The sequence below is a fragment of the Anas platyrhynchos genome, chromosome 2 (genome assembly GCF_047663525.1).
Source record: "Anas platyrhynchos isolate ZD024472 breed Pekin duck chromosome 2, IASCAAS_PekinDuck_T2T, whole genome shotgun sequence".
Lineage (NCBI taxonomy): Eukaryota > Metazoa > Chordata > Aves > Anseriformes > Anatidae > Anas > Anas platyrhynchos.
In genome coordinates, this window is record NC_092588.1 from 159,603,659 (window position 1) to 159,627,911 (window position 24,253).

General features: G+C 46.7%; 1 protein-coding gene across 3 annotated transcripts in view; it reads left to right on the top strand.

Annotated features, from left to right (window-relative positions):
- The first annotated feature begins 232 nt into the window (after positions 1 to 232).
- SMARCD3 (SWI/SNF related BAF chromatin remodeling complex subunit D3) overlaps positions 233 to 24,253 on the top strand; it is a 93,846-nt gene continuing 69,825 nt past the window's right edge. Inside the window, exons 1-3 of one of the 3 annotated variants that reach the window (XM_013108490.5) lie at positions 233 to 366; positions 2,082 to 2,621; positions 3,907 to 4,100. The gene's annotated coding sequence lies outside the window, so the exon portion shown is untranslated. Of the gene's footprint in view, positions 367 to 842; positions 990 to 2,081; positions 2,622 to 3,906; positions 4,101 to 24,253 lie in introns of those variants that run through there. The other 2 variants (XM_013108489.5, XM_072033957.1) reach the window with 2 other exon arrangements.

Sequence of the window (24,253 nt, forward strand, 5' to 3'; positions counted from 1 at the left end):
CCGCTCGGCACGGGGCAGAAGCGCTGAGCGCACCCCCGGGGACCTCTCCCGAGCCGGCGACCCCCGGCCCTGCCCCGCGACCCTCGCTCCCCTCCCGGCGCTGCCGGCCCTGGCCCCGGCCCCGCCGCCGGGTGGGTGCGGGTGGGCGGAGCGGGCGGCACGGCCGGCGGGTGGCCGGAGCAGGGCGGGCGGCCCGGGGCCGGTTCTGCGGAGGAGCCCGAGCCGCCCGCCGGCCGGGAGCGGAGGGAGCGCGGCCGGCGGCGGGGCCGGGTGGCGGCGGGCGGAGGCGCTGTGGTGCGCGCGAGAGCCGCGGCGGCGGCGGCGAGGGGGCTGCGGCGGAGAGCGGGTGGCGGCGAGCGGGTGGCGGTGAGCGAGGGGCGCTGCGGCGGCGAGAGGGGGGCAGCGGGACGGGGGCTGCGGGCGGGGGGCAGTGGCGGCGGGGCTGGGGCGGGGGGCGACGGGCGGGCTGGGGAGCGGGGGGCGGCGGGGGCCGTGCCGCGGGCCCGCAGCTGCGCGGCCGCTTCCCGAGGCTGCCCCGAGCCCCGCCAGCGGCCGAGCGCTGTCCGGCGGCTGCGGGGCCGGCGGCGCCCCGGGGCCGGGAGCAGCGCGGCCGCTGTCCCCGCCCGGCTGCGGGAGGAGCTCCGCGCCCCCCCCCCCCGGAGGGCTCGAAGCGGTCGCGGGGACCGCGGAGCCGCCGGCTCCCCGCAGCCGAAGCGGCGCTGACACGCGCAGGGCCGGAGCGCGGCTGGGCACGGGGAGCGGCCGCTCCCCCCCCCCCGGCCCCGGCCCGGTCCCAGCCCGGTGCAGGCGGCCCCGGTGCCGCGCTGTGTCCCTGCCGGGGGGGCGCTTGCCGCGCACGTTGCAGGCGGTCCCTGCGCCGCTCTCCGCAGCGCCGCGCAGGCGCCCCGAGCCCGGTGCTGGAGCGGCGGCCCCGGTGCGAGCGGGAGAGCGGCGCGGCGGGGAGGAGGAGGAGGAGCGTGGACGGGACGGTGAGCGCCTCGCCCCCGGCCCCGCCGCCCCTCGCCCCGGCCACCCGCCCGGCTCCACCCCGCCCCGGGCGCTCCGGCTGCGGGACGCCTCCGCCCGGCCGCTGCCCCCCGCCGGCGGCACCCCGGAACCGGGCGCGGACCCCGGGTTCTGGCGCTGCCCGCGGGACGCTCCCGGCGGGGGGGGGACCGGCGGAGCCCTCTCCGCCCCCGAGGGAGCGGACCGCGCCGCCCGGCCGTGCCCCCTCCGCGCCGCTCCGCCGCCCCCGCTCGGCTCCGCCGCGCTGCCCCTGCTCGGCGCCCTCGGGCTCGGCGTCGCCGCCGGCCTGGCCCCCAGCGGTTTTCTTGGCGCGCCCCCCACACCCCCGGAACGGGCTGCGGCGGCTTCGCCGTGTCGGAGGGAGCGGGTCGGATCGCGTCGGGGAAGGCAGGTGGAGAGGGGGAGCCCCGCGCTCGTCTGCCGCCCCCAAACGGGCTGCGAGCCCCCTCGGCAGCTTTTTCGGTCCGGTCCTCCCATCGGAGAGACGAGCGGGGGTCCTGTGGAGCAGGGGGTCCCCTTCCCCAGACCCTGGCCCCGGAGACACGCAGCCCCCCAGCACTGCCCCGCAGCCAGCTGATGGGTGTCTGCAGCGCTCCGCGAGCATCCAGCCTTCTGCGTGCAGGAGACACGCTCAGATAAAAAAGGAGTTATTTGTCATGCTACCTTTGAGCTGGCCCCCGTTTTCTTTCAGAGGGTAACACGTAGCCCCAGGTACTTACTGGAAACAAGCTGACCCAAATCTGACCGCTGCTCTCTATGGCCCGCATCTCCTTGACTCCCACTTCGGCACCACCTGCTGCTGGAGGTTGCCGCTTTCTCCCTCCCTCCTGTCCCCTGGGTCCTGAACTCTCTTCCAATTCACCTCTCAGCGTGGCCTGTGGAGGAGGACCCTGTGTGCATCTACCCCTGGAACTGGTCTCCCACTAACACTTTTAAATCATTTTTTGAGTGAAACTAACCTCTGCTCTTGAAAGGAAAACACTCGTTGGAAGTGGAGACTTCTGGCACATATCCTGGGGTGACCGGTGATTTTCATAATCTCCTACCTTATGCAGATTGACACTCCAGGAAGGCCCATGCTCCCTGAACTTCCTTCCAGAAGAGATCAACAGCCAAACTGCGATGCAACATCTACTTTGCTGGCTTTCCTCAGGATGGTGGGGAGCAAGAGCTTCTTTGATTCTCCTTACCTCCCCTTTGAGAAGCACAGACACCCACCTGAGGAGAGATATCCTCTTTGCCAATTCCTGCTGGAGAGACTTTCGTTTTTTTGGAAGCTGCTGCTCTGTGCTGCTTACTTTGCTAGGAGATTAGGTCATTTCCAAGCACTCGCCCTCATCCAGGCTGTGACCTGGTATTGTCAGCACTGCGCTTCTTGGAGACACCAGCTTAATAGCACTGCACATCCAGAGGAGACCTGCTGCTTCAGAAAATAACCAGTTCCTTGGTGCTGCCTCGGGAACAATCAACAACCTATTGTTCACCATGGGGACACCACCGTGAGAAACCAGCCCTTCTTCCCTGGCAGAATCTCCTGCTTTCTGGCTGTGGGGAAGAACCTCCCAGCCTGGCCCTGCTCCTCAGGCAGGGTGAGGGTGAGATTCGTGGCATTGTCAGCCTTTGGTTTCCTCCTTTCCTGCAGTGCTGCAGTGATTTTCCTTTCTGTACCTCATGTACTGTCTCACTTTGCTCTCCTGGCCCAGCCCTTCTTCCTTGCACTGCTTCCATTGCTGTGTTCTAACTCAGCCACTGCTTTCTGAGACTCTATCCTTCCTTATCTTTGTCTCTATTCTAAGTAGAATTCACCATAATCTTTCTGCCCCTGTTTTGGCCTTGCTGAACTGAGAGCCTTGTTACAGTCCCTGATGGAGTTGTTTGCTCTTATGCTGACCAGCACTGCCTAGCCTGGCATTGTGATGCTTGTATTTCCCTTTCTTGCCTATCTGTTCTTTGAACAGCTGCTCCTAACTGTATCACTAGGTGTGGGCTTACACCCATGAATGCTGTGAGTGCTGGTGTTCACATCTGTTCTGCTGTAATGCTTCTGTCCTTCATCACCTGCAGTGAAGAGATGTCAAAAAGACCACTGTTCTGTATGGACAGCTACAGCTGGCTCAGCTCTTCCCAAGGAGCAGCTGCCTTTTCCTTCTTACCTCGGCTCACCTGCTCAGGGACCTGGCATGAATATGTAGCCACTGAAGCTGCCTGACTGTACCCTGGATCTGTGGGATCATTAGTTATCCCACTCTACAACACTCTCGCCAGCCTACCAAGGCAGCTGATAGTGCCTGCTGAGATGCTGTGGTAGTCTGACAGCCATTAAAGATACAATTTTTTAAGAGTGAAAGCAAGCTGACTCGGTTAAAGTTCCTGAGCTGGCCTTCTTTCCCAAGGTTGCTAGGGATGTCGTACAGCAGAAATGTAATTGAGAACATCCATGGGAGAAAGTACCCTTGCTTCTCGTTTGGACTAGACAAATTCCAGGGATCTCTTCCAGTCTTAACCATTCTGTGGTTCTTACTAAAGTAAGCCTCAACATGTTGACAGATTATAGGCACGTGTTGTACTTCCATATTTTCTTCCACCTTCCCAAATATAAGCTGGCTTCAGTCTGAAAGTTGAATAGGTTGTAAATGTGGCCTAGTGCCTGGGCAAAAGTACCTTACTGGCAACATGGATGTGCACCTGCCTGCAGTTGTCTGCCGGGAAGTCCTTAATCGCTGTCTGTTGCATCTTTCCTTTCTTGATCTTTCTCTCTCTCTTTCTCTTTCTTTGAGTTGTGCTGTCTTTGAAGTGTCTCATGGGTTGGTCTGTTCTAGGAAGTTCTATTTTTATTATATATTGCTTCTCTCTCACTCCGTATGTATTTTCTTTTTTCAGAGCTGGATCCAAATGCATCTTCGGCCTGCTGTCTTAGAGCTGTTCCTGCTTCAGGTCGTTTAGAATATCTTCTGCTAATTCATCATGACATAATATCTGGTTTCGTGCCCCATCCTGTTGGATAAGTTTGCTGTTCACTCTTGGTCTATACAGAGGTGACTCCAGGTGTTCATCATCTACCTAGTTGGGTACAGGTAGGTTTTAGCCCTTTGAAAAGTGACCTGATCTAGGTGGGAAGAATGTGACTTATATTGATATTGGAAAATATTTGGACATCTGGAAAATGTTATTTTGTGAAATAAGTTCTGAATTGCCTTCTAGCTGCTATTGATCTCATCTGGTCCTTTTATTAGTCAACTTCTTTTCTGATAGTTTCTACTACTGCTGTCAGGGAGGCAGCTGATTAGGCAGAGTAGACTGGTTCAGATCAAGTAATATTAGAGAATGCAGTTGCTAAGAGCAGGCCTAATAGAGGAAAGATGAAGAAGATGAAGTAGCAGATATTCTCTCAGGTGGCTTATTACCCAAGTAGCTACAAGTAAATGTGATTAGTTCATGTCAGATGGTGATTGATTTATAGGGTTGCCCTGGTTTTTACAGAGATTTAAATTAACTTGGTTAGCTCTTACCAGCTGTTAGGCTTCTCTAGTGCCTGCTGTTGCTGGATATGCACTGGTCATCTCTGTGCTAAGGTACTCAGATCTGACTCTCCAGTCTACTTTCTACCATTAGTTCCAATCCTCTTGTTGCTTCCACTAGTAAATAACCAGCTTCATCCACCTATCTTTTCCTCAGCCAATGCACAATACATCTGTAAGGGACTTTCTCTTTCCTACAGCTGGATCAGTGCCTTTTTGCCTTTTATAGCCTGGACAGGTCATTTCACTGGTAGAGTGCCTACTAGAAAAACAAAACCTATTTTTCACTGGAAACAAGTAGACTAACGTATAACTTTTTGATTTTAAGATAAATTATGTTTTTTATTGCTATCTTGTTTGACCTGTTGACAATCATATTGCTTAGTCTGCCGCAGCATAGTTATGAACTTTGGACATGGCTTTTTATCTGTTGGCTGAGCTAAGGAAAGTCTGGTACAGAGAGTTACTATTAGTAGTTTACTGATCATGACTTACATGAACCTAAGAACTGTGTTGCACTAAGTCACACCAAAGCATCCTGTCTCTGAATAGTACTAGATACGTGAAAAAAAAAAAAAGAACAGGAAAACAAGGCAAATACTGAATGTTTTTCCAGTCAATTGGAATCAGTAGTTTGGGCTAAATAGTCTTAGAAAATCATACAAATTATTATGTCTGCTTTTTCAATGTTATCTTCACTGGAAGGAATTGTTCCATTTTCCTGGTCTAGACTCGTCTAGCTTTATTTTCAGTGCATTTACTTTTCTGTGATTATGTTTTCTGTTACTATTCTGTCCTTTTCTGTTCAACTGAATGTTCTCTTGGATTCTGAATGCAAGGATGACTATAAGACCATTCACTTTGGCCTTTTCTTAAAGGTAGTGGGCACTTGAATCCAGTTTACAGCTGTTGCTGGTTAACGGTATGCCTTTTAGAAAGGCAGTTTGATAGTTCCTGTCATTCAGGCTCCAAATTACAGAAGGATGAGGATACTTGGTGGAGGGGGGACCAGACAAAAAGGGGTATGACTGCAGGGCCTTGACAAAATAAATTGTAAGTAAAGGCAATGAGAATAATAATCTGTTAATCAGAGGAAGCTCGTTTTTGATTTTCTTACTTGTGTTTGTACTTGTGGATGGTGTTGGTTCAGGGTACCTATTGAATGCAAGACAGCAAATATGGCAAAATGCTTTTTCTAACTAATGCCTAGGAGAGTTTATTTCCTTTTCAGCTCTGATTGACCATTCCATTTGTTTCCCTTCCTGTAATGCTGTGTCCTCTATGATGACTAACTTGTTAGAAGCCATTGATATTAAAGTTAATGCAGAGTATACCTGCTAATTCAGTCTGACTTTCTGCAGACAGCTTGCTCCACAACCTTGTCTGAAATCAGAAGAGTTTATGTATTAAAACTCTATTAATCGATCTTAATCTCAATTAAAGATAAGGTGTTAACTTTAAACTTCAGTACTCTTAATCACTTGGAGCTCACTTCTCTTCCAGTGTGATATTGCCACAGTGGTTTCCAAACAGAGTACTTGAGTTAACGCCTGGAATTTGCTGATCTCCCCTTAAATTGAAGAGCATTCAAGCAACTTAGCTTTTCTGGAAGGGTGGGATTGGAGGAATTGAATGGTTCTGACTTAAAAATATAAAGTATTGAGAGTTCTGGCACTATAGCACAGGAATTATTCAGGTTTTTAATTTATACAGAAACGTCGTAAGTGCATAGAAACAGGCAAATAACTGCAACTTTCATACTTTTTCTTCTGGCTTACAGAATTATTGCTGTGTTATCCATAACATGTTTGTAACATCGATAGTGGCTAGTAGGTCTTGTTCAGGAAGTGTTACTCAGAGGTCATCAGCTGGGGTTTGCTTGATTTTCGTGAATTGACAGCCTGGGTTGCTCTTGTGAAGAGTGGGGCTGTGGTCAGTCCCTGATGCTTTGTCTCTGCCACTCCTTCACCTGCCCCTGCTCCCTGTGGGGTCCCTCCCACGGGATGCCGTCCTTCCCAAACTGAGCCTGTGGGGGCTGCCCACAGGCAGCAGCTCCTCAAGCACTGCTCCCACAAGGCTCCGTCCCACGGGGTCCATCCCCCAGCCCCAAACTGCTCCAGCACGGGCACCCAAGGGTGGGGGCAGCTCCCCCCAGCCCCCTGCTCCATGTGGGCTCCTCTCCATGGCTGCAGCTCCGGCCCGGGGCCTGCTCCTGCGGGGGCTCTCCATGGGCCGCAGCCTCCTCCAGGCCACAGCCACCTGCTCCACCGGGGGCTCCTCCACCCACGGGGGGGCTGCAGCGTGGAGATCTGCTCCATGTGGGACCCATGGGCTGCAGGGGGACAGCCTGCTCCACCAGGGGCCTCTCCACAAGGGGAACTGCTGCTGTGAGCCTGGAGCACCTCCTGTCCCCCTTCACTGACCTTGGTGTCTGCAGGGCTCTCTCACCCAGCTGTTGTTGTGCAGCAGTTTTTTTCCCTTTCTCTGCTTTCCCAGGGGCAAACAACATTGCTCATTGGCCCAGCTCTGGGCAGCAGCGGGTCCCTGTGGAGCTGTCTGGAACTGTTCCTTACCTAACATGGGGCAGCTTCTGCTTTCTCCTCACAGAGGCCACCACTGCAGCCCCCCACTACCAAAACCTTGCCATGTAAACACACTACACTAACCACTTTTCTTTGATTCTGTAAGTATTCTGTTAGTGATGTCTGTTATATTCTGTCTGTCCTACAAGCAAGGGGTGCAGGTTCCAGCAGTGCCAGCTGTGCTTATGTAGAAGAGAATGCCATTGTAATTGTCTGAGAGGAATGTCAGTTTTATTTTATTTTTTTTTCGCTGTGCTCCTATGTGTTATGTGGCAATGCTTTGTAGGTGTCGTGGTTTAACCTGGCCGGCAGCTAAACGCCACACAGCTGTTCGCTCACTCTCCCCCCTCCCTCTCTGGGATAGGGGAGAGAAATGGGTAAGTGAAGCCTGTGAGTTGAGATAAAGACAGTTCATTAAGTCAGGAAAATAATATTTACAATAATAATAATAGTACTACTACTAATAATGTGTACAAACAAGTGACGCACAATGCAATTGCTCACCACTCGCTGACCGATGCCCAGCCTAACCCTGAGCAGTCCGGCCCCCTCCCCCCAGCTAGCCACCCCTATATATTGTTTAGCATGACCCCAGATGGTATGGAATACCCCTTTGGCTAGTTTGGGTCACCTGTCCTGGGTCTGTCCCCTCCCAGCTCTTGCTGCACCCCCAGCCTGCCTGCTGGCAGGACAGAGTGAGGAGCTGAAAAGTCCTTGGCTTGGTGTAAGCACTGCTCTGTAACAATTAAAACATCGGGATGTTATCAGCACTCTTCTCATCCTAAGCCAGAACACAGCACCCTACTAGCTTCTAGGAGGAAAATTAACTCTGTTCTAACTGAAACCAGGACAGTAGCATAGTTTGTATGGTGACAGCTTTTGGCCGCCGGTTCTTGTTCTTTTTTTTTTTTTTTACCTTCCCTATATAAATTAAAAGTCCCTCAGTACCTGAAATTTCGTGAGTTTGTTTGTACTTACACTGAATGTACTTAAACAGCATAATGGTATCAACTCAGAACATTGTGTTTAGTTCATTAAACATGTTGCATTATTTAAGACTTTAATGGTCAACATGTTTCAGACCTCTGGATTGTTTCAACTTTTCTGTGAATTGTTCTTGACACTACTTTACCCAGGGTTCCCACCTGGACTTCTCTAGTGGCAAAGGCACGTGGAGAAAATCATCCCTCTCTCCTTAGTTTCTTCTCTCCGTAAATCCAAGAGTTTCTCTGACTCTCTTTGCCACAGTAGGATAGGTAATTGGGTTTGAGTTGTTTTCCCACTGTGGTCTCTACTTCCAGTTCAGAGTTTCTGCTTTTCAAGATAAAATCTCTTGCTGTAGGGGGATGTTCTTTATCCTTTGTTCTTAGATTGTTCCTTGCATTTCAGTACACACATTATTTGAATGAATCTGTCTTAATAAGATGGTTTTTAGGTCTTGATACAATAGATCTGTCCTACACTCCAGTTTACTAGGGGCGATTTTGTATTACTTTCCCATATGCTGAATGACACTGATGAATATTGTCTGACTAATCCTTCCCTGTGGAGGTACCTTTGCTTTTAACTACATTTCCCAGTTGACACTTGCTCTTTGCTTTGTGACAGCAGATTGGGGACGTTATTGATATTTCATAGTGCTTATTAAAAAAAATAGTCCAATACCCTGGCACCTCCCTAGAACAGTCTTTCAAATATCTCATGATTAATGCTAAGCAATAAGCTGCCCCTCACAGACGGTTTGTGTTAGTTCTCAGTAGAATTTGGCTTTTGTTCTGTGGGCTTTGCTTTTTGGGGCTGCCCAAAGCAAGGGACTGCCAGGAATGCCAACACGAGGTCTCCAGTATTACATGTAGACCAGTTGGGTCCCAACTGAGTGTGGTGGAACATGTGAGACATCTGCTGTTACAGCTTTTCTGTGGACTACTGGCTGCTTCCTCTCTCAGTCATCCTCTAAAGTATGTGGTGGTGTGTGTCTTCTGGCTGTATGGCATGTAAAGCTTTTGCTGTGTGGTCTTAGGGTCAAGAAAACTGGATGCTCCATATGTAACTGATGCATTTATACATCTTTAATATCTCTTGGCAAGTGCCATAGGCTAACTATATGCTGCATGAAAAAGCTTATGTTGATTTTGATTTTATTGGCCCCTGTTTTTTTGGTGGTCACCTAGATCTTCTGTAACAAGGTAATGTACTCCTAGTTTTGTCTCAGTAGTGGTCTTAAATCTGTACACTTTTCTCCTCAAAAAGTGTACAGCCCTTTTTTTTTTCCTGAAAAAAAAAAAACTTTTTTCAGTTGCTCTTCATAAGATAATTATTTCATAGCTGGTTTTCTTATATTTGTATCTTTATTAATTATGCCGTATACTTTCTTGAGATGTGACCAACATTGCCTGCAATACGATAAGAGGAAGAGAGAATTGCTGTCTGTAATACCTTCTGTCAGGCTGTCTATAAATCCTTCACATTTAATTCTCAGTGAATGCTTCTATCAAGTACTGCAGCCATCTTTCTGTGCTGGTGTAGTTAACATCATAAATTGTACACAAAGTTGTGATTAGTTGCATCCTGTCTTTTGTTCAAAGAATTAGTGTCCTGTTTGTGTCATAAGTATGCCATTGCAGAGAAGGAGTCAGAATGTCTTCTGCAGAGGCAAACAGTGCCCCACAGGTCTGTTATGTTCTTACTCTATTGTCTGTTGTGCCCTTGTTCTATTAGGGTTAGAATTCTTCAAAGAATCATGTGAATAAGAGCAGGCCTCTCAGTGCATTGTCCTTAAGTCTTTTGAAAATGCTCTCAGTGAGGTTTCTGAAGAACGTAAAGGCTAATAAGGGACGTATATAGTCAATAAGGAAAATTCCACATAAATAGTTAGGAAAAGTAGGCAATATAAGTGTACACAAAAGGTGAGAGCGCACCTCTCCTTCATTAAGATTATCCTGTCAAGGATATTTTCAGTGCAAAGCGGATAACAACGAATAGGCAATGTGCTAAACAAAACCACAAAGACACAAACTGCTAGTCCAAGGGATAATGGAGACAAGGACCAAATGTCTGCAGTCACTCAATGATGAGCCATTAAGAAACTACGGCATAACTTTGGAGAGGATTTCCCTGGACTTGGTAATTGATAATAAGGTGGAAATAAGAGGAACATCAGGGTTTGGAATATTTGAGGAGGCTTGTGGAATTATGCAAAACTTACTAGGAAATGTTTGTGGGTAGGGGAGTGGGGAGAAGCAAAGTGAGAGGGTAGACAGAAGAGGGTATGAAAAAGGTCACTTGCATGCACACAGTAGCTGGTCAGTACGTTTTTCTGGCTGAGACCTGTGCCTGATTGTCACAGTCTATCCTATCTTTCTATTAAATCTGTTCTTAACTTTCTGTGTAATCTCTCTACCCTACGTGTGAGTTCTCTAAAGAATAGGTGCCACAAACTGGCAAGACTGACGTGAGTGTATACCAGCAACTGGAGTCAGACCCGGGGGTGCAGCCATCCCTGGACTGTGGTGTCTGCCATGGGAGAAAGTGGTTGTCTCAGTGTGAGTAGCTAGAGGGCCCATCTCTTGGGAGCATCTTCACAGATCTCAAAGACTTTGTGTCTGGAATGGCAGCTACTGTGGGGACCAGCATGAGTGAATTTGGGGCCAACAAGTGAGTCAAACTGGGAGTGTAGGCACCCCTGGGCTTTGTTTCTAGCAGCTGGAGTGAGGGGGAGTCTCAGGGCTAGCCAGAGCAGGGAAGGATCTCAAGTTCCACCATTGGGTCTGGCATGTGTCCCAAGCACCAGCTACTGTGGGGACTGAGGTGAGTGAAATGAGTGTCTCAGCAGCTGCAGGTCACAGCCCATGTACCAGGTGCCAGCTACAGAAGAGGAGCGTGTGTCTTTCCTAGACCTGGTGTGTGTGGCAGGGGTTGTATGTGTAATCTGCTGGCAGATCTCAAGCAAACTGAGGACTTGTCAGTAGATAGGTGGTCCAGTGTCTGGGCAGGCCTATGAGATGAACAGAGGGCTTGTACTGTACTCGGGGTCCGCGAGTGTGGGGTGCTATATTGGGCAAAAGCGGCAGGCTTTGTAGGGACATGCTGCAGGAGTGACTGTATAGGAGAAAGTCACAGATTCCCCTGTGCTGGTCATAGCTGTTTCCAGCCAGCTGAGCAACGTGCAAAATGGATCCACCACACACCAAAACTAGAACCAATCAGAGGAGCACAGGACACCTCTCTGAAAATGTTTAAGAAAGGGCAGTAGTTGCCAGGCACAAGGGGAGACACCCAAGCAGAGGCAGGAGAGATGCTGGAAGAAAGATGCCCAAGCAGGGACAAGCAGTGTTGCTGGAGCAGAGCAAGAGAAGTGCAAGAGCAGAAAAGATATCCAAGAAGGGTGAGGAAACACCAGAGCAGAATGGGAGAGACACCTGAGGAAACGGAAGGTGTACAAGAGGAGTTGCTTGATTAGGAGTGAGGACACAAAAGGAGAAGGTGTACCTGTAAGGCACTATGGCCCATTGAAGAACCAATGATGAATAAGAAGCAAAAGAGCTGAAAAAACAAAAGGAACCCCTATGCATTGACCCCCATCTCCTGCACTTCCTGCTGCCTCACCAAAGGGACTGAATGTGACATCTGGCAGGGGGATTGGAAACTGAAAAGTGGGAAGGGGAAACATCCAGAGTGAGACTAAGGTGTTTTCCCTGTGTGTTACCTTTATTCCTCAGTACTGCAATCAGTAATTAAAGGTTTGTTAGTTGCCACTAAATTAAATTAAGCAAAATTCCATGACTGGAGGCTTTTTTTGCCTGCTGTTGCGGTTTAACCCAGGCAGGCAGCTGAACACCACACAGCTGCTCACTCACTGCCCCAGAGTGGGATAGGAAAAGAATCAGAAAGGTAGAAGTGCAAAATCTTGTGGGTTGAGATAAAGGCAGTTTAACTGGTAAAGCAAAAGCTGCTTGCAAGCAAAGCAAACCAAGGACTTCCTTCCCCGCCTCCCATCAGCAGGCAGGTGTTCAGCCACATCCAGGAAAGCAGGGCTCCTCATGTGTTACGGTTTCTTGGGAAGACAAACGCCATCACTCCAAGCGTCCCCCATTCATCCTTCTTTGTTCCAGATCTTATTGCATGATGCATATGGGCAGCTTGCGTGATGCATACGGGCAGCTTTGGGTTAGCTCTTCCAGCTGTGTCCCCCCCAGGTCTCGGTACACCCCTAGCCAGCTCAACAGCAAGGCAGCATGAGAAGCAGAAAAGTCCTTGGCTCTGTGAGAGCACTGCTCAGCAGCAACCAAAATGTCAGTGTGTCATCACTACTAGTGTCACCAGAAGTCCAAAATGCAGCATCAAATGAGCCTCTATGAAGAAAATTAACTATCCCAGCCAAAATCAGAACACTTTCCACGGGTGTCTGTGAGATGGGTGTATGGCTACCTGCATCTTTTTGCTAGCAAAGTAAAAGCAGGACTGGCTGGCAAGCTGGAGACCCATGGAGTGGGTATGAGGATGGTATCCAGGTATCCAGGCTGGGGTACCAGGTGGGCAGAAGGGGTGTGTGATACTCGAGGGATCCGTGAATGTTTATGGGCTTTTGAATCTAAAGAGTGGCAGAATGTATGCTTTCGGTAGTTAACGTCAATCCTGGTAAGCTGGAGAGGAGGACTTGGCTGCCTGGTACTTATGTTTTGTGTGAGAACTGGCATGTGGGTACTGCTGAAGGCACAACAGTCTTCAGACGCCTTTTCAGTGTAACTGCTGTGTCAGCGTTTTCCAGATTTATGGGTGTGTGCATGCAAATTCGGACTCATTAGTGACTGAGCCTGCAAATGGGAAAACAGCAGCTGTGTCCACCGGCCTGGAGCAGAGACCGCGGAGTCTTCAGGCACACTGGGCTGGAATCTCTGGGCTCTGGCACTGCTTGAGGGGTGGTTGCTCGTTGGCTGCATCCCTTAGCAGGAAACAGAAGCGTACAGATAAATGTTTGGTTTTCGTGACAGAAGGACTACCATTTTGGTCCCCTGTTGGTGGCCAGTGTATTATATAAATGATTTCTAAAGAGGTAAATAACATAGCAATAAAATTAGCTGATGATGTGGCATTATTCAGTGTAGTAGAACCTAAACCTGTTTCTTAAGAACTTTGGACAAGTTTGAAAAAACCTTGATGATAATATGTCAGAATGAACATTGATCTTATCGATGTTTACATGTGTCTTAAGTGTGGGAGACAGAGGGATTTGGCCAACCTCTTTTCAGTGGTTTGTGGGGACAGGACAAGGGGCAATGGCCACAAAATGGAGCACAGGAAGTTCCGCACCAACATGTGAAAGAACTTCACAGTGAGGGTGATGGAGCACTGGGACAGGCTGCCCAGGGAGGTCGTGGGGTCTCCTTCTCTGAAGATATTCAAGGTCTGTCTGGACGCCCACCTGGGCAACCTGCTTTAGGGAAACTGCTTTGGCAGGGCGTTGGACTCGATGATCTCTCGAGGTCCCTTCCAACCCCTACAATTCTGTGATTCTGTGAACTGAATGCTGAATATGTAAAGCGTGTAGAGAAAATAAGTCTGCTAATGTAGCCATGTTGTTGTCCAAACTATCTGCTTTGTCTCAGGAAAGAGATCTTAGCATCTTTATAGATCTCCGCAAATATCAATTTAATGTTAGCCATTAAAATGGAAAATCCAATGTTAGATATTATAGGAAAAGAATCAAAAAAACTGATTTTTTTATTATAAAGCTATGAAACTCCATGGCCTACCTATATGGTGAATGCAGTTCTTTGTCCCTTAAGATTTATTAAGTAGTAGAAACCGTAGAATTCTAGAAAAGGTGATGAGGATAGTGAGAAGTTGGGAGATTCCATCAGAGGAGGTATGTGAGAATTCTTTAGAAAAAAAGACAAAGACAAGTATGCTAGAGATCTATAAAGCCATGGGGGGGGAAAGCAAGTTGCTATTTATAGAATATATGGACATGTCATGAAATTATCAGGCAAGAGGCTTAAAACAAACACAAAGGGATATTTTTCATGTCATGCCAAATTAGATCATGGCATTTATTACTAAAAGATGTTTTAACTCTATACTATAGATGAATTTAAACAAAGGTGTTAGACAAGTCCATTGCTGGCTGTTAAACATGGTAGTCCAAGCTCAGGAAGTTAATAAACTATAACAGTTAGAAAAAGGAAGGTCATACAAGAGGAATAGGTATGTCTTGTTTCTTGCAATAGTAGTAGTATTGTGGCTATGATGCTCTATCCATATATTCAAAAGGCAAAGGTTTTAATGCAGTGGAGTATGGTTATTTGAATATCTGATGAATATTTATTTGAATCTCTGATGTAGTTGCAGAAAAGGCCAGTCACAAGCAGTGTCCCTCAGGGGTCAGTCTTGGGACCTGTGCTCTTCAACATCTTTATCAATGATACAGATGACAGAATCAAGCGCACCCTCAGCAAGTTTGCAGATGACACCAGGCTGAGTGGTGCAGTTGGTACAACAGAGGGAAGTGATGCCATCCAGGGGGGCCGGGACAGGCTGGAGAAGTGGGCCCATGAGAACCTGATGAGGTTCAACAAGGCCAAGTGCAAGGTGTTGCAATTGGGCTGGGGCACTCCCAGGTATTTTTATAGACTGGGCAAAGAAGAACTTGAGAGCAGCTCTGCAGAGTAGGACTTGGGGGTCCTGATGGACGACAAGCTGGACATGAGCTGGCAGTGTGCACTTGCAGCCTGGAAGTCCAACTGTGTCCTGGGCTGCATGAAAAAAGGGGAGGCCAGCAGGGAGAGGGAGGGGATTGTCCCCCTCCACTCTGCTCTTGTGAGACCCCACCTGGAGCACTGCGTGCAAGCCTGGGGCCCTCAGCACAAGAAGGATGTGGAGCTCTCGGAACAGGTCCAGAGGAGGGCTACTAAGATGATCAGAGGGCTGGAGCACCTCTCCTATGAAGAAAGGTTGAGGGAACTGGGCTTGTTTAGCTTGGAGAAGAGAAGGCTCCAGGGAGACCTCACTGTGGCCTTCCAGTACTTGAAGGGAGCGTATAAACAGGAGAGGGAACGCCTGTTTACATGTGTTGGTAGTGGTAGGACAAGGGGGAATGGTTTTAAATTAAGACGGGAGATTTAGGTTAGAAATCAGGAGAAAGTTTTTCACTTGCAAGGTGGTGAGGCGCTGAAACAGGTTGCCCAGAGAGGTTGTGGATGCCCCGTCACTGGAGGTGGTCAAGGCCAGGCTGGATGCGGGTCTGGGCAGCCTGATCTAGTGGTTGACAGCCCTGCCCAGAGCAGGGGGGTTGAAACCGAACGATCTCTAAGGTTCTTTTCAACCCAGGCCATTCTATGATTCTATGAAAATAAATTTATTATTATTTTATTTATTATAGTCTTTCTTGAGCATCTGATACTAATTATTGGCTAAGTGGACATTTGGTCTGAGATCTGATGCCAGAAATGTGTATTTTTCCACAGTCTTCATTAAAAATACAAGGACAGTAAGTGATAAATACTTCTTTTATTCCAAATGTCAGTCCTTGTTAAGCAGCTTTGAAGAAAATAAAGCGTTTAAGCAATATAGCTGTAACTCCCCCCATCTTTGAGTGTGTGGTTTCTTTAGTGTATTAGCTCTCGGAACTTACATAGTTTTCCCATACCTCTGCAAGTCATCTGGACTGATTTAAAACTGAATATAAAAATACTTTGGTTCTGTTTATGGAGTGTACTTTAGATGGGAAGAGGAGTGAAGTTAGAACTTTTTTTGGGAAATCAATTTTCACCAAAATAAGGCAAAACTTCAAAAGCCTGATTGTGTTTTTCTTAGCAAGTTGTGCTGTGGGTGTTCTGTCTGATGTGGATAGCTGGGGTGCCTGAAAGCAGTTGGTAAGATTAGGGTTTTCTTTGTGTTTCTTACAAGTATGAAGGTGCTTTGGAGGGAAGCAGAACAGAGATGTCCCAGATGATATCATCTATTAGGTCTGGATCATAGGATCACAGAATGGTTTGGGTTGGGTCTCCCCACAGCCTTCTCTCCAGGCTGAGCAACCCCAACCCCCTCGGCCTCTCCTCACAGCAGAGCTGCTCCAGTCTCCGAGCATCCTCGTGACCTCCTCTGGACTCACCCCAGCAGCTCCACGTCCCGGTGCTGGGGCCCCAGAAGGAAGGCAGTGCCCAGGGAGGGTCTCACGAGAGCTTGCTGGTTGTGCTGCTGCTGGTGCAGCCCAGGGCATGGTTGGTTTTGTGGGCTGTGAGGTCACAGTGACTGCTCCATGTAATACTGAGAAAACTCACTCTTACTGAAGGGCTGGCACTGAGCTAGCAACATGTAGCAATCTTGTTGTTGTTCTTTTCCTGATTATGCTACATTAACACAAATAAGTTTATTTCAAATGCCTACAAACACAGCTAGTTACAAGTGAATCTTATTGTGTATTTTCTTCACCTTTCCTGCTTCCTTCTTTGTAAAATTGTTTTCAACTGCTCTGCTTTCTTCTTTGAAAACGTTTAAGTTATAGTCTCACATAATTCAGCTTTATTGCTAAATTCCATTTAATAAGCTCCCAATCTGTCCTGGCTGCTTATTCCTGTTTCTTGTAGTAGTTTTTCTCCCCTCACTGTTTTGCTGTAGCAACTTGTGGGACCTCTTAAATGAGGTTAAGACTGGTTCTCAACCTGAGCAGTATTCTCCCATCACAGTACTTCTCTGTTACCTCTAACTTGTGAAAAAAATCTTGAAACATGAGGAGAACAAGGGATGTGTAGCCCAGCTAAAATAAGTGAGGCAGTGTTCAGCTAGTGCTGCTTTTGACCTAATCATTGTTCATGGAGTCTGCTCAGCATTTTTTTTATCACAGCAACTAATTGAAGAGTAGCAGCTTACAAACACTGGTAATTGTACATTTCAGTACTGTACATTTCAGTACTTGTTGAATAGTTGTTACTCAAAACAACTATTTTTATTTTATTCTGTGATTTCTCGGTTTAAATTCTGTCACCCTGCATTACTAGTACATAAAGAAGACATGGTTTATTTGATTAACTGTCTATGTCTATATCTGAACTAGTCCTCATAAGTTTCCTTTACAGTGAGTAGAGAATTATAACATTTTCGTGATGATTGCTCATATTTTTAGGATTTATGTGTGCGTGAAAGGCATGTTACTTCAGGTCAGTGAAAGAGCATATGCAGAAGTACTACAATCTATGTTTGTATACTTATATATTGAATCATAGAATATCTGAGTTGGAAGAGACTGACAATGATCATCAAGTCCAACTTCTAAAAGGACCTCAAAAAGGACCACCCAAAAAATCAGACTATGTGTCTGAGAGCATTGTCCAAACACTTCTTGAACTCAGGCAGGCTCGGTGCCATGACCACTTCCCTAGGGAGCCTGTTCCAGTGCCTGACCACCTTCTCAGTGAAGAACATTTTCCTGATAGCCGGTCTGAACCTTCCTGTCACAGCTTCAAGCCGATCTCTTGGGTCCTGTTGCTGGTCCCCAGAGAGCAGAACTCAGCACCTGCCTCTCTTCTGCCCCTTGGGAGGAAGTTGTAGACTGTGATGGGGTCTCCCCTCATCTCTTCTCCACGCTGAACAATCCAAGCAATTTCAGCCGCTCCTCATATGTCTTCCCCTCTAGACCCTTTACCACCTTTGTTGCCCTTCTTCGGACACTCTCTAACAGTTTTATATCATTGTTATACTGTGGTACTCAGAACTGCACACAGTACTTGAGGTGAGGCCGCACCACCACAGAGCAGAGCAGAAAAATTGCTTCCTTTGACCAGCTAGCAATGCTGTCCTTGACGCAGCCCAGGATACGGTTGGCCCTTCCAGCCACCAAGGCACACTGCTGGCTCGTGCTCAGCTTGCTGTCGATCAAAATCCCCAGATCCCTTTCTTCTGGCTGCTCTCCAGCATCTCATCCCCCAGTCTGTATGACCAGGGTTGCCCCTTTCCAGGTGCAGAATCTGACACTTGCTGATGTTAAACTTTATGTTGTTGGCGATTGCACGGCTCTCTAATTTGTCCAGATCTCTCTGCAAGGCCTCGCCACCCTCAATGGAGTCAACAGCTCCATCCAATTTGGTATCGTCCATGAATTTGCTTAAAAAACCTTCAAGTCCTTCATCCAAATCATTTATGAAAACATTGAGGAGGACTGGTCCTAAAACGGAGCCCTGGGGAACCCCACTAGTGACAGGTCACCAGGCTGATGTAACCCCATTTAGAAGAACACTCAGGGCCCAAACTGCCAGCTAATTGCTCATCCATCTTATTATACTTTTATCTAACTGTATTCTTGTCATTTTGTCCAGAAGAATACTGTGAGAGACAGTATTGAAAGCTTTACTGAAATTCAAAAAGATTATAACAACAACTGGCTTCCCTTGATCAACTAGATGGAAGTAGGAGCTGAAGGCATCTTCAGCAAGTTTGGTGATGATACTAAACTGGAAGGTGCTGTTGACTCTCTCAAGAACAAGAGGCCTTGCAGAGGGATCTAGATAGACCGGAGCATTGGGCAGTCAGCAACAGCATGAAATTCAGCAAGGGTAAATGCTGGGTTCTGCACCTCGGGCGGAGTGACATTCCAGTGTTACGTGTAAGTACCACCTCATGACAACACTCTGCAGATTTGCATTTTATTGGAGCTTTCACTTATTTTACCTTCTATTCTGCATTACTTCTGTTTTTTATCTTTCTTTGTAAAGCCAGTGGCAGTGGTAAGATTTCTTAGATATCACAGGCTCAGGTAATTCTCCTTCTGAGGCTCAAAACTCCCTTTGAAGAACTCTACTGCTTTGTTTACTCAACAAAGTCCTCAGGGGCTGTGCAGTGCAGGGGTGGATGTATTTCTTGACTGGTTTAAGCACTTGTGACAGACTATGTCTGTGAACTGGTGTTGGAGCTGTGCAGGCACTGAGGTTACAGAGTAGAGTCTTTGGATGCAGGTGTAAATATATGGAAGGAGATGTAAGATGATATAATTAATGCAGTGATGAATATTGGGGAGGAGGGGGAATGGTTTTAAACTGAAAGAGGATAGATTTAGATAAGATGTTAGGAAGAAATTCTTCACTGTAAGGGTGAAGCACAGACTGCCCTGAGAAGCTGTGGATACCCCATCCCTGGAGGTGTTCAAGGCTATGTTGTCTGGGGCCTTGGCCAACCTGATCTAGTGGGTGGCATCCCTGCCCATGGCACGGGGGTTAGAACTAGGTGGTCTTTAAGGTCCCTTCCAACCTGAGTCATCCCATGAATGTGGACTCTTTACACAGTTGATGTATACATTAGGTTCATTTTAACACCTGTAGTTTTTAGTGTGGTAATATACAAGGATCATGTAGTCAGAAACAAAGATGAGTTTGTATCGCTGCAAATGGCCTTTGGGATTGTGGTAGTGAAGGAATTAAATAGTCCAAGAAGGATGCCATTCTAGAGACTTCATTACATTTTACTGTAATAAAGGTTCAGCTTCAAGTAGTTGTACTTCAAAAAGACTGTTGGAATATGGAAATGTGTTCAGAAGAGACATATAAAGAGATTAAAGGTGTAGTTAAAACTGTTTTAGATTGCGTCCTTGTGGTCACTCACTGTATTTAGTTTACCCGTGAGAGGTTGGTAGAGGGATTTTGTCCTGATCTTGAAGAACCTAAATGAGGAAGATAGCAATGTCATTTTATCCGAGGGCATGGATTCCTAGTCTGTATGTAGCACATAGTAATTAACTTGCAGGATAAATCTGCTCCTACCTAAACCTTCCCCTGCACCTGAAAGATCAGGAAGATTACTTGGGGTCCTATGTCACTCACCCTTGCCCCCAGTACCCTAGTCCCTCTTGATTTGTTCCATGACTCCTTAGGCAGTGTTGTTATTTGCCATGTGGATGAGCAGCAAGGGTTGATGGTTCAAGGCCTGGACAAGCCTCAGTGGTGTCCCTGCAACATCCTGGATCAAGGTCTGTAGTTAACAAACCTCGTGTGACAGCACGATTGGCAGATGATTGCAGAAATGTGTCCAACAGTTGTCATGTGCCTTTTTCTCTGGGTGTTAATGCACGGTCCAGCACAGGTGGCTCTGAAATCGTCCTTAGAACGTGGAACTTGTTCCCCTTGACTGTTAGGGCAATACACTGGATCTGTAAATTCGGATATACAGGTGGAGAAGGCGCCCTTCTGCTGACAGAAATCCCAAGTTTCAAGGCTCCCCCAGTATGGGAGACTCCATCCATTGCTTCTTTGAACAATAGTCTCCAGCTGTTCCTCTTTCCCTGCATCAGATGAGCAAGGGCTCACTATTTCCATATCAGTTGTCACTCCCTCCCCAGACTGCTAATTCTCAACTGCCAGGCTACCATATTTTGTTCGATTGCCTTTTTGTTTGTTTTTCTTCCTAAATGGACGGGGGAAAATTTGTATGAGGGAGGAAAGTCTCAAAAGAGAATCTGTGGCAGTCAGGTGGACACTTCTTGCCTGCAGCCCCTTTTGCTCCTCCACAGAAGCTTGAGAACTGTTCCGCTAAGCTTGCGGTGCTGCTCCTGCCGTGTTGCAGTGCAGATCCTCCCTCCGCTCAAATCCTGCACTGCAGAATTTTGCATCAGTTAACTGCTAAAGGCTGCCACACAGGGGCAGTAGGAAACTGCATGGGGCACTCCGTCTGTGCTGACCATGGCTTCACTTGACTGACTGCAAGCTCTGAAGCGTTTTAGTAATCAGTCTCTTTGTCTGTGCACTACCATCCAGCGCTACTGCCCTCCTGAGGCCTCAAGTGTACAGAGAGCCCTTTGATTTTTACAAACATGTTTTCCATGTAAAAATAGCAGAAGTGGTGGAATATGGAGGAGAGATGAACGCTGGAATTGCCACACAGCTTTTCTTTAAGTACAGATCCATACCAAAGGAAACCCCTGGAGAGAAAGGAATTGTTTCTACTGCATGTTAGGTCAGTGAAAGTGAATCCAAAAAATTGCCAGAACAATAGCAGGAAAGACTTCCAGGCATATGGAGGTGTTTAATTTGGCAATATCACTTTAAAATGTTGGTATCAAAGCCAGTTATTGGAAATAATCTGTTGCATTATATCAAAGTGCTTAAAGCAGGTTCTGAAAAATAGGAGCAGGGAGAATGATGGACATGTTTAACTGGGAGGGAGGTGCTTGTGCCTATGCAAAACTCCTTATGATCTTAAGATGCTGAAATGCTTTGGGGACAATGTTCACCAGTCTGAAAAAGCAGAGACTGTGTCTCCTCGGCAACAGGAAAGGCATGCATCTGTTCCCATGGAAATACTCTGCGAAGGCTTTACAGGGAAGATTCTGTTCAGAGCTCAACAGCGCAGGCTCCAGGCTTCTTGTTGACTGTACCTGAATCGGAGGCTGTCTGCGCATTCAGGTGCTCTGATCCTGCCGCTGACAGAGTGAGCTATGAATAGTGTGGCACTGTACCTGGCTCCCTGTGTAAAACACGGCAATTGTGCGCTGCTGTTCCCATCCAAGGAGTTTCTTCCTCAGTCACAAATTGCCACTACTTAAGACTTGTTTGCAACTTTTCATAAGAAAAGTAGCTGAAGAGGCATCAGAATTTCCTAGTACTAATTCTTTCAAAAGAGTAGACAGACAAATATGAAAAAAACAGGAAACAAAGTGTACACAGAGAGTCTGTATCTGGGCACTCCTTCCTTATGCCTGAAGGGAGAAAAGGAGAGCTGTGTAATAGTGACAGGTCTACTCACACTAGATCTACCAAATAAGAAACTGTTAGTGGTGCCTGTTACATATAATTTGTACTTCTTCTAAACCATTGTAATGCTCTTCTAAAGGAGCAAACTTAGATCTAGCAGGGATGAAGGGATGATAAGCGGGATCCAAACATTGTTTGTTTGTTTGTTTGTTTTAATATGTGGAATGCAGAAGCAGTAGTGGAACAGTGGTGAATTCAAAGTGACTGCAAAAATTTTAGAAGCAGCATTCTGTATGTGTTTGTATATATTATGTATAGACATTAATAAGCAGTGTTTGTTCTTCAATTTTTAAGTTTCTTCATCCATCCATCCATCCATCCATCCATCCATCCATCCATCCATCCATCCATCCATCCATCCATCCATCCATCACAGCCTCCACTCCTGAGCTATCACTTCTTTAGAATTCAGTGAATGTTCAGGATCAGAAGGGATATAGCGCAGCACTAACAGTTACTGTGTAGGTGATACTGCAGCTTTCTGTGAGGGGGAAGAGGTTTAGGAGCTGGTAACTGCACTGTTGCTACAGGAATCAAGAGAATTTGTTAAATCTTTGTAAGTCTTAAGAAGAGTCTTAAGTCTCTTTCATGCTTTGTCTTTGGGTCCCTGCTGCAGTCAGGTTCCTAAGCATTTTTATTTTGTGAGACTGCAAAAGGATTAGAAGCTGAAAGACTGTTAACTATTTTAGATGTATGTAGTCTATTCTTCAACAGCTGCCAGACAGAATGGAGTCATTTTCTGAAGGTATTCTAGACTTTGGTTTGAAATGTCAGAGAGCTGTGTCCCTTAAGCATGCAAGAGTGTCCACTGAATTGGTACTTTGATAGATAAATGGGGTTAACGTATAAAGGAGGACATAGGAAAGAACAATTATAAGCCTTCAAAAAAGGCCATAACAAGGAGAAGGGTGTAGGCCTGCAACTGATTGTTCTCTAAATTATTTCTAAAGATGAATTGTGATTGTTGACTTTTTGCAACAGCTTGGTACAGGCAAAGCATCCCAGAGTTAAGTGAGATGATAAATAAATGTGAAAGCTGTTGTAGGTGGGGTAAAATCAGCAAATGGATAAGACAGAGGGATGCAGAAAAAGTGGATTTTATCAGAGTAAAAAGTACTTGCCAAGTTCAGAACAGACAGAATTGTAGTGGCAGGAATTTGACTAGGAAGAGAAAGGATTAACCCAAATGGCAGAAGGAGGTGGAGAAACTGGGGGGGGGGGGGGGGGGAAAGCATTAAAACAATCTGGTAAGTGGAAGAATTGTTACAAGTCAGATGAAGTAGCAAAGGAATCAGTTATGTTATAGACAGAAGAAGCTTTTCTAAATAACAGAACTATGACAAATGTTTTCTTTGTAACTTTTTTCTTCCTATATTCTGCTTCCCTTATTTCTTATGGCTGAAATATTAGTGGTTGACTTTCCATTACATATACTTTACACTATATTTTTAACTTTATTTTATGCTTGTTTAGAGTAGGTGAATATCATACTCCAGGTTAATATCTGGGATCTTAACTACATAAATTTAAAGAAATAATCTTTATAAATATATATATCTTTGGGCTTATAACGGAAATTTAGAAATTCTTTCTCTGTATAACCTTAGCAGAGAGTTGTGCCTATTTGCCATCACTTTTATAACTAACATTCAGCATTGCTGTATCATATGTGCATGGACTTGTTTGTCTGTAGCATCTGAGTGCTAGGGAATCTCTTTGAAGAATGAAGCACATTTGCTTCCTAAAAGAGAATAGAGTAAAATTTCCTACAAGAACATTGTTTCTATGGTTTCAAGTTGCAGGCTGAGTATAAATTGGTCAGGAAACAGGTGCTGCTGATGGGGTGCAGAGAGTAGGAATTTGGTGGCTATTCAAAATAAGCATGGCTAGACAGCTGGTGCGCCAAGTCCACTGCCTATCATGATGATTAGTGCTCTCTCTGTTCCTGTGCTCCCTTTCTATTTCCATCTGTTAACTTCACTTCTAAACTATAAAGGCCAAAGACCATATAGTTTTATCTGTTCTGCCTAGTACTCTCGAACCCTAGACACAACCAAGTACCAAGAATGGGAAGAACTGTGGAATGTGACAGGTAATTTGATATAACATGCACTGAGTAACTCTTCCCTGTCACAGTTCACATCCACACACGAACACACCTCTCTGCTATTTGAGTCTTACCAGCATATTCCTGCAAATTATTTTTTTTTAAACACTGAGCACTGTAATGATTCAACTTATGTTTCTTCTACCCTCTGCATTTTTAAGGTGCAGTTAACAAGTCCGTTGTCATTTAGATCTATTTATTTTTCTTCCTCTGGGAGTACAGGCAGTATGTTACTGTGCATATTGTACAGTTTCATGACCTTATTGCCAAATGCAGTTTGTTGCTCTG